This window comes from Oncorhynchus gorbuscha, linkage group LG18, assembly GCF_021184085.1.
Source record: "Oncorhynchus gorbuscha isolate QuinsamMale2020 ecotype Even-year linkage group LG18, OgorEven_v1.0, whole genome shotgun sequence".
In the NCBI taxonomy this organism is placed as follows: domain Eukaryota; kingdom Metazoa; phylum Chordata; class Actinopteri; order Salmoniformes; family Salmonidae; genus Oncorhynchus; species Oncorhynchus gorbuscha.
In genome coordinates, this window is record NC_060190.1 from 39423162 (window position 1) to 39435350 (window position 12189).

A 12189-nucleotide genomic window follows, 5' to 3' on the forward strand; every position below is an offset into this window, starting at 1 on the left:
TCGTCTTCCCTCCCCCTCCCGTCCTTGTCGAGAGCGCACCTATTTACAAGGTACATAAGATCATGGACATGCGTTCTCGGGGACGGGGTCACCAATACTTAGTGGATTGGGAGGGTTACGGTCCTGAGGAGAGGAGTTGGGTTCCGTCTCGGGACGTGCTGGACCGTTCACTCATTGATGATTTCCTCCGTTGCCGCCAGGATTCCTCCTCGAGTGCGCCAGGAGGCGCTCGGTGAGTGGGGGGGTACTGTCATGTTTTGTCATTTATTATCTTGTCTTGTCCCTGTGCTTCCCATTTTATTCGTTTCCCTCTGCTGGTCTTATTAGGTTCTTTCCCTCTTTCTATCCCTCTCTCTCCCCCTCCCTCTCTCACTCTCTCGCTCTCTCTTCTCTCTATCGTTCCGTTCCTGCTCCCAGCTGTTCCTATTCCCCTAATCATCATTTAGTCTTCCCACACCTGTTCCCGATCCTTTTCCCTGATTAGAGTCCCTATTTCTCCCCTTGTTATTCGTTTCTGCCCTGTCGGTTCCTTGTTTAGAATTCACCGTGCTGTGTTTGTGTATCGCCCTGTCGTGTCGTGTTTTCCTCAGATGCTGCGTGGTGAGCAGGTGTCTGAGTCTGTCTGGTTCAAGTGCCTTCCCGAGGCAACCTGCTGTTCACCTGCTGTTCAAGATCGAGTCTCCAGTTTGTCCTCGTCATTTCGAGTGAAAGTTGTGTTTTTTTGATTGTATTTACTTTACTGGATTAAAGACTCTGTTTTCGCCAAGTCGCTTTTGGGTCCTCTTTCACCTGCATGACAACATGTAGTGCGTTTAGCCTTAATATTCATGATGATAATTGTAACTCATATCACCATCATAGTTGCATCAAAATTACCTTTAAAATAATTTGAAAAACACATCCCAGCATTTCCATAGCAATTGACGTTTCAAATTATCATGAAAGAGACCTTGCATTACTCTAGAGACGGCTTCACTACAATACAAATGTATTCCGTACAATATGTTATTATTCCCCAATGCCCCTATTCTGATATCTTCCCTTTGTTTGTTGTAAACATATATAAACTTGAAGACAAATGCATAAAAAAGATAGACAAACAATAAACACATTAAATTAAAAAACAGTTCTCGACAATAGAGGGAGAGAAGAGAAGAGAAAAGAGAGAAAGTGAGAGAAGAGAGCGAGATCAGGTGTGTGTGTATGTATAAGTCTGTATGTGTAAGCAAGCATGTAATTGAGTACGTGTGTTCATTTCCAATTCATAATGTTCAGATATTTTTACAGTTCCCATACATTTTCTTGTAACCTGAAGTCCCTTGGGCCTCCATTACTGCACTGATGAAGTTTTCACTTTTCATGTAATGTTTGAGGATGTAAATCATCATGACATCTGTTTCTCCTCAGTTGTTGGCCAGGCAAACAAGGCTTTGACTGATCTCTACAGATCTCATGTCACTAGAATAAGCATTCCTCTCTATTTATGTTACATGTAAAAGAGTATGCAGTTAATTGGAGGTGGAAAATCCATATGGCATTGTTGTGATACAATGCTGAGATTTTTTTACTTAATTTATTCACGATTATACATTCGAGGGTGAATTCGGGATGGCCACAGACAACTTCTCTCACACAGGCCGCCTCACAGAGAGAACCACATATGGTAGTTACAGCGCTTTGTTTTTCTGTCTTCCACCTTACTGAAAGAAATACTGAATCTATAAACACCTTATCTTGACTGCATTGCAACCCTTGACGTGCCTTCCAGAACACATCACATGGCCAGCTGGAGAAAGTCCTGGCCATGATCCAGGGATCCAATCAGAAGGCCTTGCTCATGTATGTCCACCATTCATTCTAGTTCTGTGGTCCACCTCTTATCCCTCTCTGTCCACCTTGCTCTATCTACTCACTGAGCCACGGCGTATAGCAATTAGAGCATTGCCAAAGAAAGTTTACAGACCCTTTTGGCTTTTTCCACATTTTGTTACGTTACAGCCTTATTCTAAAATGGATGGAAAAATACTAATAAAAAATCAGCAATCTACACACACTACCCCATTGGGACAACGCGAAAACCGAGGTTTAGACATTTTTTGCAAATGTATTCAAAATTAGAAGCAGAAATACCTTATTTAAATAAGTATTCAGACCCTTTGCTACGAGACTCTAAATTGAGCTCAGGCGTATCCTGTTTCCATTGATCATCCTTGAGATGTTTCTGTAACTTGATTGGAGTCCACCTGTGCTAAATTCAATTGATTGAATATGATTTGGAAAGGAACGCACTTGTCTATATAAGGTCCCACTGTTGACAGTGCATGTCAGAGCAAAAACCAAGCCATGAGGTTGAAGGAATTGTCCTTGGAGCTCCTAGACAGGATTGTGTCGGGGCACAGATCTGGGGAAGGGTACCTAAACATTTCTCCAGCATTGAGGATTCCCAAGAACACAATGGCCTCCATCATTGTCCTTCTGGAAGGTTCTCCCATTTTCACAGAGGAACTCTGGTGCTCTGTCAGCGTGACCATCGGCTTCTTGGTCACCTCCATGACCAAGGCCCTTCTTCCCCGGTTGCTCAGTTTGGCCGCGAGGCCAGCTCTAGGAAGAGTCTTGGTGGTTCCAAACTTCTTCTATTTGAGAACCATCTCTGCAGCACTCCACCAATCAAGCCTTTATGGTAGTGGCCAGACAGAAGCCACTCCTCAGTAAAAGGCACATGACAGCTCGCTTGGAATTTGCCAAAAAACACCTAAAGACCCTCAGACCATGTGAAACGAGATTCTCTGGTCTGATGAAACCAAGATGTAACTTTTTGGCCTGAATGCCAAGCATCACGTCTGGAGGAAACCTGGCGCCATCCCTACGATGAAGCATGGTGGTGGCAGAATCATGCTGTGGGGATGTTTTTCAGACGCAGGGATTGAGAGACTCGACAAGTTCGAGGCAAAAATAAACAGAGCAAAGTACAGAGAGATCCTTGAAAAAAAAACTGTTCCAGAGCTCCCAGAACCTCAGACTGAGGTGAAGGTTCACCTTCCAACAGGACAATGACCCGAAGCACATAGCCAAAATAACTTTGGGAAAAGTCTCTGAATGTCCTTGAGTGGCCCAGCCAGAGCCCGTACTTTAACCCAATGTAACATTTCTGGAGAGACCTGAAAATAGCTGTGCAGCAACACTCCCCATCCAACCAGACAGAGGTTGAGAGGACCTGCATGAAGAATGGGAGATTCTCCCAAAAAAAAAGGTGTGCCGAGCTTGTATCGTCATACCCAAGAAGATGCGAGGCTGTAATCGCTGTCAATGGTGCTACAACAAAGTACTGTGTAAAGGGTCTGAATACTTATGTAAATGTATAATTTCATTTTTTTTTATTAGCAAAAATGTCTAAACTTGTTTTTGCTTTGTCATTATGGGGTATTGTGTGTAGATTGAGGGGGGGTGACTATTTTAATACATTTTATTATAAGGCTGTAATCTCTCAAAATGTGGATTAAGTCAAGGGGTCTGAATACTTCCCGAAGGCACAGTTGTCAGTGCCAGCTCAAGCTTATTTGTAATTTTGCTATAATTAGTGTGGAAGAGTTCCATACGTGGTCGCATCGGCACTTCGCTCCCGCAGGTAGTATAACTTTTTCATTACATTTCATTATATTTCATTATAGCACAACGGTTTGATTTGTCTAATCTTAGCAATTTCTTCTCAGCTAGCTACATAGCCGTCTTTGTATCAAAGATAATTGCGTAATTATCGTATTTCGCCGTCCTAACGTAGTCTTCACTAGCCAGCTAGCTAACGTCCACTGATTAAACATTTACATTTACATTTAAGTCGTTTAGCAGACGCTCTTATCCAGAGCGACTTACAAATTGGTGCATTCACCTTATGACATCCAGTAGAACAGTCACTTTACAATAGTGCATCTAAATCTTAAAGGGGGGTGAGAAGGATTACTTATCCTATCCTAGGTATTCCTTAAAGAGGTGGGGTTTCAGGTGTCTCCGGAAGGTGGTGATTGACTCCGCTGTCCTGGCGTCGTGAGGGAGTTTGTTCCACCATTGGGGGGCCAGAGCAGCGAACAGTTTTGACTGGGCTGAGCAGGAACTGTACTTCCTCAGTGGTAGGGAGGCGAGCAGGCCAGAGGTGGATGAACGCAGTGCCCTTGTTTGGGTGTAGGGCCTGATCAGAGCCTGGAGGTACTGAGGTGCCGTTCCCCTCACAGCTCCGTAGGCAAGCACCATGGTCTTGTAGCGGATGCGAGCTTCAACTGGAAGCCAGTGGAGAGAGCGGAGGAGCGGGGTGACGTGAGAGAACTTGGGAAGGTTGAACACCAGACGGGCTGCGGCGTTCTGGATGAGTTGTAGGGGTTTAATGGCACAGGCAGGGAGCCCAGCCAACAGCGAGTTGCAGTAATCCAGACGGGAGATGACAAGTGCCTGGATTAGGACCTGCGCCGCTTCCTGTGTGAGGCAGGGTCGTACTCTGCGGATGTTGTAGAGCATGAACCTACAGGAATGGGCCACCGCCTTGATGTTAGTTGAGAACGACAGGGTGTTGTCCAGGATCACGCCAAAGTTCTTAGCGCTCTGGGAGGAGGACACAATGGAGTTGTCAACCGTGATGGCGAGATCATGGAACGGGCAGTCCTTCCCCGGGAGGAAGAGCAGCTCCGTCTTGCCGAAGTTCAGCTTGAGGTGGTGATCCGTCATCCACACTGATATGTCTGCCAGACATGCAGAGATGCGATTCGCCACCTGGTCATCAGAAGGGGAAAGGAGAAGATTAATTGTGTGTCGTCTGCATAGCAATGATAGGAGAGACCATGTGATGTTATGACAGAGCCAAGTGACTTGGTGTATAGCGAGAATAGGAGAGGGCCTAGAACAGAGCCCTGGGGGACACCAGTGGTGAGAGCGCGTGGTGAGGAGACAGATTCTCGCCACGCCACCTGGTAGGAGCGACCTGTCAGGTAGGACGCAATCCAAGCGTGGGCCGTGCCGGAGATGCCCAACTCGGAGAGGGTGGAGAGGAGGATCTGATGGTTCACAGTATCGAAGGCAGCCGATAGGTCTAGAAGGATGAGAGCAGAGGAGAGAGAGTTAGCTTTAGCGGTGCGGAGCGCCTCCGTGATACAGAGAAGAGCAGTCTCAGTTGAATGACTAGTCTTGAAACCTGACTGATTTGGATCAAGAAGGTCATTCTGAGAGAGATAGCGGGAGAGCTGACCAAGGACGGCACGTTCAAGAGTTTTGGAGAGAAAAGAAAGAAGGGATACTGGTCTGTAGTTGTTAACATCGGAGGGATCGAGTGTAGGTTTTTTCAGAAGGAGTGCAACTCTCGCTCTCTTGAAGACGGAAGGGACGTAGCCAGCGGTCAGGGATAAGTTGATGAGCGAGGTGAGGTAAGGGAGAAGGTCTCCGGAAATGGTCTGGAGAAGAGAGGAGGGGATAGGGTCGAGCGGGCAGGTTGTTGGGCGGCCGGCCGTCACAAGACGCGAGATTTCATCTGGAGAGAGAGGGGAGAAAGAGGTCAGAGCACAGGGTAGGGCAGTGTGAGCAGAACCAGCGGTGTCGTTTGACTTAGCAAACGAGGATCGGATGTCGTCGACCTTCTTTTCAAAATGGTTGACGAAGTCATCTGCAGAGAGGGAGGAGGGGGGGAGGGGGAGGAGGATTCAGGAGGGTGGAGAAGGTGGCAAAGAGCTTCCTAGGGTTAGAGGCAGATGCTTGGAATTTAGCGTGGTAGAAAGTGGCTTTAGCAGCAGAGACAGAGGAGGAAAATGTAGAGAGGAGGGAGTGAAAGGATGCCAGGTCCGCAGGGAGGCAAGTTTTCCTCCATTTCCGCTCGGCTGCCCGGAGCCCTGTTCTGTGAGCTCGCAATGAGTCATCGAGCCACGGAGCGGGAGGGGAGGACCGAGCCGGCCTGGAGGATAGGGGACATAGAGAGTCAAAGGATGCAGAGAGGGAGGAGAGGAGGGTTGAGGAGGCAGAATCAGGAGATAGGTTGGAGAAGGTTTGAGCGGAGGGAAGAGATGATAGAATGGAAGAGGAGAGAGTAGCGGGGGAGAGAGAGCGAAGGTTGGGACGGCGCGATACCATCCGAGTAGGGGCAGTGTGGGAGGTGTTGGATGAGAGGGAGAGGGAAAAGGATTACAAGGTAGTGGTCGGAGACTTGGAGGGGAGTTGCAATGAGGTTAGTGGAAGAACAGCATCTAGTAAAGATGAGGTCGAGCGTATTGCCTGCCTTGTGAGTAGGGGGGGAAGGTGAGAGGGTGAGGTCAAAAGAGGAGAGGAGTGGAAAGAAGGAGGCAGAGAGGAATCAGTCAAAGGTAGACGTGGGGAGGTTAAAGTCGCCCAGAACTGTGAGAGGTGAGCCGTCCTCAGGAAAGGAGCTTATCAAGGCATCAAGCTCATTGATGAACTCTCCGAGGGAACCTGGAGGGCGATAAATGATAAGGATGTTAAGCTTGAAAGGGTAACTGTGACAGCATGGAATTCAAAGGAGGCGATAGACAGATGGGTAAGGGGAGAAAGAGAGAATGACCACTTGGGAGAGATGAGGATCCCGGTGCCACCACCCCGCTGACCAGAAGCTCTCGGGGTGTGCGAGAACACGTGGGCGGACAAAGAGAGAGCAGTAGGAGTAGCAGTGTTGTCTGTGGTGATCCATGTTTCCGTCAGTGCCAAGAAGTCGAGGGACTGGAGGGAGGCATAGGCTGAGATGAACTCTGCCTTGTTGACCGCAGATCGGCAGTTCCAGAGGCTACCGGAGACCTGGAACTCCACGTGGGTCGTGCGCGCTGGGACCACCAGATTAGGGTGGCCGCGGCCACGCGGTGTGGAGCGTTTGTATGGTCTGTGCAGAGAGGAGAGAACAGGGATAAACAGACACATAGTTGACAGGCTACAGAAGAGGCTACGCTAATGCAAAGGAGATTGGAATGACAAGTGGACTACACGTCTCGAATGTTCAGAAAGTTAAGCTACGTAGCAAGAATCTTATTGACTAAAATGATTAAAATGATACAGTACTGCTGAAGTAGGCTAGCTGGCAGTGGGTGCGTTGTTGACACTACACTAATCAAGTCGTTCCGTTGAGTGTAATAGTTTCTGCAGTGCTGCTATTCGGGGGCTAGCTGGCTAGCTAGTAGTGTTGTTTACGTTACGTTAAAAGAACGACAATAGCTGGCTAGCTAACCTAGAAAATCGCTCTAGACTACACAGCTATCTTTGATACAAAGACGGCTATGTAGCTAGCTATGTAGCTAGCTACGATCAAACAAATCAAACCGTTGTACTGTAATGAAATGAAATGAAAATGTGATACTACCTGTGAATGCGACCGGGTTGTGAGTCTATTCGGTAGACGTTGGCTAGCTGTTGGCTAGCTGTTGGCTAGCTGTTGGCTAGCTAGCAGAGTCTCCTACGTTAAGGACGACAAATAGCTGGCTAGCTAACCTCGGTAAATTAAGATAATCACTCTAAGACTACACACTCTAAACCTAAACAACACAATTATCTTGGATACGAAGATACGAAGACAGCAAAGACAGCTATGTAGCTAGCTAACACTACACTAATCAAGTCGTTCAGTTGAGTGTAATAGTTTCTCCAGTGCAGCTAATCCTTGGCACTGACAGAAACATGGATCACCACAGATAACACTGCTACTCCTACTGCTCTCTCTTCGTCCGCCCACGTGTTCTCGCACACCCCGAGAGCTTCTGGTCAGCGGGGTGGTGGCATCGGGATCCTTATCTCTCCCAAGTGGTCATTCTCTCTTTCTCCCCTTACCCATCTGTCTATCGCCTCCTTTGAATTTCATGCTGTCACAGTTACCAGCCCTTTCAAGCTTAACATCCTTATCATTTATCGCCCTCCAGGTCCCCTCGGAGAGTTCATCAATGAGCTTGATGCATTGATAAGCTCCTTTCCTGAGGACGGCTCACCTCTCACAGTTCTGGGCGACTTTAACCTCCCCACGTCTACCTTTGACTCATTCCTCTCTGCCTCCTTCTTTCCACTCCTCTCCTCTTTTGACCTCACCCTCTCACCTTCCCCCCCTACTCACAAGGCAGGCAATACGCTCGACCTCATCTTTACTAGATGCTGTTCTTCCACTAACCTCATTGCAACTCCCCTCCAAGTCTCCGACCACTACCTTGTATCCTGTTCCCTCTCGCTCTCATCCAACACTTCCCACACTGCCCCTACTCGGATGGTATCGCGCCGTCCCAACCTTCGCTCTCTCTACCCCGCTACTCTCTCCTCTTCCATCCTATCATCTCTTCCCTCTGCTCAAACCTTCTCCAACCTATCTCCTGATTCTGCCTCCTCAACCCTCCTCTCCTCCCTTTCTGCATCCTTTGACTCTATGTTCCCTATCTTCCAGGCCGGCTCGGTCCTCCCCTCCCGCTCCGTGGCTTGACGACTCATTGCGAGCTCACAGAACAGGGCTCCGGGCAGCCGAGCGGAAATGGAGGAAAACTCGCCTCCCTGCGGACCTGGCATCCTTTCGCTCCCTCCTCTCTACATTTTCCTCCTCTGTCTCTGCTGCTAAAGCCACTTTCTACCACTCTAAATTCCAAGCATCTGCCTCTAACCCTAGGAAGCTCTTTGCCACCTTCTCCTCCCTCCTGAATCCCCCCCCCCCTCCCTCTCTGCAGATGACTTCGTCAACCATTTTGAAAAGAAGGTCGACGACATCTGATCCTCGTTTGCTAAGTCAAACGACACCGCTGGTTCTGCTCACACTGCCCTACCCTGTGCTCTGACCTCTTTCTCCCCTCTCTCTCCAGATGAAATCTCGCGTCTTGTGACGGCCGGCCGCCCAACAACCTGCCCGCTCGACCCTATCCCCTCCTCTCTTCTCCAGACCATTTCCGGAGACCTTCTCCCTTACCTCACCTCGCTCATCAACTTATCCCTGACCGCTGGCTACGTCCCTTCCGTCTTCAAGAGAGCGAGAGTTGCACCCCTTCTGAAAAAACCTACACTCGATCCCTCCGATGTTAACAACTACAGACCAGTATCCCTTCTTTCTTTTCTCTCCAAAACTCTTGAACGTGCCGTCCTTGGTCAGCTCTCCCGCTATCTCTCTCAGAATGATCTTCTTGATCCAAATCAGTCAGGTTTCAAGACTAGTCATTCAACTGAGACTGCTCTTCTCTGTATCATGGAGGCGCTCCGCACCGCTAAAGCTAACTCTCTCTCCTCTGCTCTCATCCTTCTAGACCTATCGGCTGCCTTCGATACTGTGAACCATCAGATCCTCCTCTCCACCCTCTCCGAGTTGGGCATCTCCGGCACGGCCCACGCTTGGATTGCGTCCTACCTGACAGGTCGCTCCTACCAGGTGGCGTGGCGAGAATCTGTCTCCTCACCACGCGCTCTCACCACTGGTGTCCCCCAGGGCTCTGTTCTAGGCCCTCTCCTATTCTCGCTATACACCAAGTCACTTGGCTCTGTCATAACATCACATGGTCTCTCCTATCATTGCTATGCAGACGACACACAATTAATCTTCTCCTTTCCCCCTTCTGATGACCAGGTGGCGAATCGCATCTCTGCATGTCTGGCAGACATATCAGTGTGGATGACGGATCACCACCTCAAGCTGAACTTCGGCAAGACGGAGCTGCTCTTCCTCCCGGGGAAGGACTGCCCGTTCCATGATCTCGCCATCACGGTTGACAACTCCATTGTGTCCTCCTCCCAGAGCGCTAAGAACTTTGGCGTGATCCTGGACAACACCCTGTCGTTCTCAGCTAACATCAAGGCGGTGGCCCATTCCTGTAGGTTCATGCTCTACAACATCCGCAGAGTACGACCCTGCCTCACACAGGAAGAGGAGCAGGTCCTAATCCAGGCACTTGTCATCTCCCGTCTGGATTACTGCAACTCGCTGTTGGCTGGGCTCCCTGCCTGTGCCATTAAACCCCTACAACTCATCCAGAACGCCGCAGCCCGTCTGGTGTTCAACCTTCCCAAGTTCTCTCACGTCACCCCGCTCCTCCGCTCTCTCCACTGGCTTCCAGTTGAAGCTCGCATCCGCTACAAGACCATGGTGCTTGCCTACGGAGCTGTGAGGGGAACGGCACCTCAGTACCTCCAGGCTCTGATCAGGCCCTACACCCAAACAAGGGCACTGCGTTCATCCACCTCTGGCCTGCTCGCCTCCCTACCACTGAGGAAGTACAGTTCCTGCTCAGCCCAGTCAAAACTGTTCGCTGCTCTGGCCCCCCAATGGTGGAACAAACTCCCTCACGACGCCAGGACAGCGGAGTCAATCACCACCTTCCGGAGACACCTGAAACCCCACCTCTTTAAGGAATACCTAGGATAGGATAAGTAATCCTTCTCACCCCCCTTTAAGATTTAGATGCACTATTGTAAAGTGACTGTTCTACTGGATGTCATAAGGTGAATGCACCAATTTGTAAGTCGCTCTGGATAAGAGCGTCTGCTAAATTACTTAAATGTAATGTAAATGTAGTGTGCAGAGCAGTGTAGGATAACTGTGTTTGTTCTGGCAGGTACTCTAAGGTGGACATGAACACCCAGGAGGCCTATGAGCTGGCTGCGAAGGGGAAACTCCATCCCGACTGGAACTCTCCCCCTATTATGACAGGCCTGCGTTTATTACACTTCCAACCACCCCACTATACCTTGGGTAAGTATTTCACCTGTACTGTACAATACCCTCCTGAATAGACACTTGCTCACACACATGGCTACAGAGCAACACTCATACATGCAATAGGACTTGGCACATGTCCCTTTTTCACTGATAAACTGCAACAGTCACCTTAATGTTGCATTCGATATGTATTAGATATTCTGTAATAGTTTGCTAATTCCATTTTTCACATTACATTAATCAGAGGTGCAGTGTTTGAATGAAACCCAGCGATACCTGTGCAGAATCTTCCATGAGTTGGGCTTGGAGCTCCGCAGCACGACTGTATGTAAAGCAGTGCGCCGCACGAGTGACGGACCCTTGACCGTACAGCACACTTTGACCCGCCAACACTGGACTGCCCCTGATGTTACACAGGCCATCCAACAGTCCAGGAAGGCTAGAAAATCCAAGAGCACACAGCCAGGGGAGAATACAGGAACAGCCAGGCGAAGACAGGAAATAGAGGAAGAAGCAGCAGTCACTGGTGATTCCCACCGGTTACACTTGGTATTGACCTCAAAAGCATTTGGCTCTTGATGTCCTTGGGATTAGATATCCTTGAATAGACTGGTTTTAGTCAATCAATGCAGATGTGGAAAGACAGCTATTTTTCAAGTGCAATGTCTGCTTTTTTTGTAAAATGTGTGACCTCTTTATGTTTGTGTATCAATGTGTTTATTCATCTTATAAATGAAACAATATTCCAACTGTGATGATATATGATATCAAAATACACTTTAGCGACCAAGAAATACCAGAATGAATTACACTACAACCAAGTCAACACTAGATGGCAGCACAAGACAAATTTGATTAGCCACATTTCAGAAATCATGTTTTAGCAATCTGTGTAATTTTGCAACCACACTTCGGATTATAAAACATTTATGTAAAGGATTAACACACAAAAACAATGCATTCATTATAGTAATGCATTCTCAAATGGAACCCTTCGTTAGCAAGAGATTCCGTGCTCATATTTTAGTTGTAGCTCAGTTGGTAGAGCATGGCGATTGTAACGCCAGGGTAGTGGGTTCGATTCCCGGGACCACCCATACGTAGAATGTATGCACACATGATTGTAAGTCGCTTTGGATAAAAGCGTCTGCTAAATGGCATATATTATTATTATTATTATTATTATAGTTGCAGCACATGACCGCCGTCAGTAAGGCTCGTGCTATCCGGGATCTCCCCGTGTGCACAAATTTGCTAATACCCCTGTTGGTGAGCATTTCTCCTTTGCCAAGATAATCCCCTGGCAGGTGTGGCATATCAAGAAGTTGATCAAACAGTATGATCAGTACACAGGTGCACCTTGTGCTGGAGACAATATAAGGCCACTTTAAAATGTGCGGTTTTGTCACACAACACAGATGTCTCAAGTTTTGAGGGAGTGTGTAATTGGCACGCTGACTGCATGAATGTCCACCAGAGCTATTGTAAGATAATTTAATGTTAATTTCTCTACCATAAACTACCTCCAACGTCGTTTTAGAGAATTT

The 12189-nt window shown here is 48.2% G+C and overlaps 1 pseudogene; it reads left to right on the forward strand.

Moving 5' to 3' along the window:
- The first annotated feature begins 1364 nt into the window (after positions 1-1364).
- LOC124004154 lies at positions 1365-11221 on the forward strand (annotated as a pseudogene).
- The last annotated feature ends 968 nt before the right edge of the window (positions 11222-12189 follow it).